We start from the raw sequence: 4,614 nt of genomic DNA on the forward strand, positions 1-4,614 counted from the left end.
AAGCTTTCTTCTTTCACTTTAATCTTATTCTAGGTTCACATATGCTTATTTGCCACCTGCAGGTCTCCTTTGCTGAGATATTTCTTCAGTCTTCTGAATTTTAACTCTTTTTCCTAAGTTTTGGGAGTTCTTTGTTTATTTTGAATAATGGTCCTTTATCAGACTTGTCTTTTGCAAATATTTTCTCCCAATCTGTGGCTCATCTCTTTTTTTTTTTTTTTAAGCAGGATTGACTGTCTTTATTTGGTGTCGATAAAAATAGCTTCAGATTAGTTGTTAAATTTACAGTTAACAGAGACCCTTTAATACAGGCAAAATAAAGAGGGGATAGGAAAACTGAGACCAGGGCAAAGGCAGTGTGAGCCCAACCACTGCAAGCTCTGATGTACCCCTGTACTTCAACAGGGGCAAAAAGGCCAAAGTACTGATTGCTTTCCAAATAGCATGTTTTCTCTTTTGAGTCTATTGATGGTTACATTTCATTGTACCTTGTAAAATATAGTCAGCCACTGTAAGAAAACCATCACATTTTGTCAGAAGATATGTATTCATATAATATGTTCAGAATCACTGCTTGGTTTTTGTCTTCGTCTTTTCTTCCCTGACTGTTTAGGTGTTGGAGTCTCTACTGCTCCTTCTGCATCATATACAGGCAGCTTGAAAACTATTTCATCATCTTCATCATCATCCATTCCCACCACTTCAGATTTTCGTTTCTCTAAAAATGTTGGTGTACAAACTGGTGTGGGGCCCTGGCTATCTATAGACTTGTCAGGAGTGGCAGCAGTGCCTTTGGAAACCCGCTTCTTCTTCTTCTTTGGTATGCCTGAAGACTTTTCCTTCTTTGTAGGTTTATCTGAAGGATCTTTGGTCTTACTGGATGATAAAACCAATGAAGGAAAATCATAATTAATTCCTTTTGCTGCTAGTTTTTTCCTGAGCAATTTTTCTTTCTTTTTAAATCGCTCTTCCATTTGCAGTTTTTGAAAAAAATGTCCGCTTCCGATTATACAACTTCACTGCTGGATACCATGGCTGACGGAATGGAGTATTCCACTCTTTAAAAAGTTCTTTGTGTACTTTTTCTGGTGGCATAAAACGACACACCAAGAGTCTTTCACCAAAAAGGAAGTTATTCATTGTTTCAGCAACTATCTTGGCAACATCTTCAGACTTAAACTCCACAAAGGCATAGCCTCTGCCATTTCCAGTCTTTTTACTTCTGGATAGTCTAAATCTTGTAATAGTGCCAAACTGGGAGAAATATGCTTTGATTTGGGTTTCATAAAGTGCTGGAGGCAGATGGCCCACAAAAATTACTCCAGGAATAAGTTTTTCTTCCTTTTTTTGCTGGGTTATGCGCTGGCGGACGTGCTGCACCTCCTTCTGAAACTGGACGTCTTCCTGCGGGTTCAGAGAAAGAATCGGCCCAGGTGGGACCAGGAACGGAGACCCCACCATGCTGAGACCCGCAGCAACACAACTCCACGCGGCGCGCTCCCGGAAATGTGTGGCTCATCTCTTGACATTATCTTTGTGGAGTACAAGGTTTTAATTTTAATGAGGTGCAGTTTATCATTTCTTCTTTCATGATTTGTGCCTTGGCATTGTATATTAAAAATCATTTTTATACCAAATATTATCTGAAATTTCTCCTGTTCTGGCAGTTTTATTTCTTTACATTTTGGCCTATGCTCCATTCTGATTACTTTTTATAAAGGGTCCAAAGTCCATGTTTAGATTCTTTCCTTTTGGCAAGTGAATGTCCAGTTGTTTCAGCACTTTTTATTGTATTGCCTTTGCTCCTTGTCAAAGATCAGTTGACTATGTGGTTTTATTTTTTCATTCTCATCTTTTTTTTTTTTTTTGCCAGTGTACTGCACTGTCTCAATGAGTATAATTTAATGATGATTCTTGAAGTTAGGTAGTGTTAGTCCTCTGATTTTTATGTTCTTCTTTAAAATTATATATATATATATATATATATATATATATATATATATAGCCATGGGCTGGAGCTGGAGCTCAGTGGTAGAGCACTTGCCTAGCATGGATGGGGAGCGAGGTGGAAGTGGAAGCATCCAGGGTATCTCCAGCACCCCCCCACACACACACATACACACACGGAATGAGTAAATCAAAATGGAATAAGTTAAGGTTGCCCATTGTTGCTACTATATTTAACATCACTCTGAAGTCAGGAGAAAAATAAATGTATACATAAAAATTGAAAAGGAGAGGGATATACTCCTTACTGATGATATGATTGTGTATTTTAGAAGAATCAACTAAAGTACTAAATCAACTATTCTATACAATACAATAATTTAATAAGGTTTCAGGATAAAAATTATGTATGTAAAAGTTATTTTTCCTGTATTTGAACAAGTGTTTAGATAAATAATAAATTAAAAAATTTTCAAATATATGGAAAGGAGACAGACATAATTGGAAAGATATATCATGGAATTTAAATGGATTCAGCTTGCCAGTTGGAATCCAGAGATGGTCTGGTTGTATTAAAACTTTTAACAACAAGAAATTCTTAAAATTAAAAAAATTAAAACCCCAAATTTAGCTATAAAGTGTTTACATGAGACATAAACCCCAGAATGTTCCAAAGAAATGACAATAAAATATGAGAGGCAAGAATAATCTGGTAGAAAGCTTGTGTAGCTACACTAAGATGCAATGAGGTAGATTAATGGAGAGAAAAACATTAATAACAGGACCATTTGACAAAATTCAAACTCCTTAGATCTAATAAAGTGTGTATACAATAAAATCTGCAGCCCAGTATTACAATTAATGTCAAAATGTCACAAATATTACTTTTATCTGAAATTTGTCCTAAATATTGCTTTTATCTGAAATTAAATTGCAGGTATTAGAGAAATTAAGAAATGATAAAAAATTTATTAAGGTGGAATAGGAAGTAATAAATATTATTATCAGATAATGACTATCTATCTGGAAAAAATCCAAAAGAATCCTGGAAGAAGTTATTAGAAATAAAATCTTATATAGTAAATCAATATTCAAAACTCAATTGCTTTCCTATGCATTGAAAACCATCATAAAATTTGAATATGACAGAGATGGCTGTGTACCAGACCAAGCACTTAATATTTGTTGTCAAGACTACCTATTAGTTTAAAACTGATGAGTCAAACAATGTCAATGAGATGCTGCTTCACTACTTCATGACTAGATGGTACAAAAATGCTTCAGAGCTGAGGGTCTCACTAAGCTGCTAACTTATTTTTTTTTTGTTCAAGTTCCCAATGCCTGGCTGAAATAAGTTTTAGAAATCAGGAAGCCAGGCCTGAGGGTCACTAGACTTCATGTTTTTGTCATAAATACCATTTAATTGACTGTTGTGTATTCTTTCTTCAAGCTAAGTAAACTTGGTGCTGGGTAAAGAACATTATTTCTTGTGAGTTTAATGGCCTGTCCATAACTCAGACGGCTACTGCTGGTTAAGAAAAGTGAATGCTTCATCCCATAATTGTTTTATAAAGTCAATAAAATACTCATGAAAACAGAATCCTATAATATATATGAATAGCAAAGGCTCAAGAAAAACGAAACAGTTCTGAGAAAGGATGAGATGCGGGAAAGAACTTAAAAAGCTATATTAATTAAGAAAGGGAGTTATGGGATTCCAACATGGTGGCGGGCGCGGAGAGATCAAGTCTCTGACCTCTTCAGCTGTGCGGGCATAGGGAGTCGTAAACAACCTAAATCTGTTTGCTCAGGATCACTAGGCAATGCTGAGCTGACGTGGATCTGGGGCGAACAGTCTGGGCCTCTCAGAACACACACTGAGCCTGGATCAGCTGAATTCAAGCTCCCGTTCGCCTGCTTCCTGCAGACAAACAGCTGTGACTCAGCACTAATCCATCCGGCTGAAACAACTAGTCAGCCCTTCTGATCCTACGGAGGTAAATGCCTACCGAGCCTTCATAGGTAGTGGCCACAGGTTTGAAACGGGGCTTGGGAGAGACAGTAAGGACCCACCCGTTGCATTGGTTGCCCGGCAAAGGGAAACGAACTGTCACCATTTGCAAGAGACACCACCATGGCAGAGAACTGACGTCATCAGACTGTGGCGGAGGAGATAACTTCATTGAAACCTGCGGCTACAGGTGTGTATTTCCCTAGCCTTCCCTCTACACAAATCGGGGAAACCTTAAGGGCCCCTCCCAGCTCTCCCGTAAGGGCCCCGTCCAGCTCTCCCGTGAGCGTGATAGCCAGCCCGAGGGAATCAGAGGTGGCGCGGGACCCGCGGCGCGGAACTACCGCTCCCACCAGGGCTGACTGCTGAGGCCTCTTGCACCAGCTACCGGGGGCGTGGCTACCGGAGGGCAAGTAAAATTCGCTGAGGATTCTCAGCCCCAAGCTCTACAAACTTAGGGTCTGAGGGAATGGCAAACTGGAAGAGTGTGCCCAGTCGTTCATGAAAACAGGGCTCCCGGGAGCAGCAGACCTAGCATGTAGCCAGTATTGTGGTGAGCGGCACCCATGAGAGGGGCCTGGCTAGAGGAAAAGTGGGAAGTGACTAGACACAAGAGGAGGCCCTAGGCACTTAGGATTGGAGACTCGCCCAGTCTG

At 39.5% G+C, this 4,614-nt stretch overlaps 1 pseudogene across 1 annotated transcript; it reads right to left on the bottom strand.

Annotated features, from left to right (window-relative positions):
* Window positions 1–224: 224 nt before the first annotated feature.
* Window positions 225–1,503, bottom strand: LOC308631302 (MKI67 FHA domain-interacting nucleolar phosphoprotein-like; annotated as a pseudogene). Its single transcript has one exon. The product of its transcript is annotated as an MKI67 FHA domain-interacting nucleolar phosphoprotein-like (transcript).
* Window positions 1,504–4,614: the final 3,111 nt, after the last annotated feature.

This window comes from Spermophilus citellus (genome assembly GCF_964194105.1).
Source record: "Spermophilus citellus genome assembly, chromosome: 11".
Taxonomy (NCBI): Eukaryota; Metazoa; Chordata; class Mammalia; order Rodentia; family Sciuridae; genus Spermophilus; species Spermophilus citellus.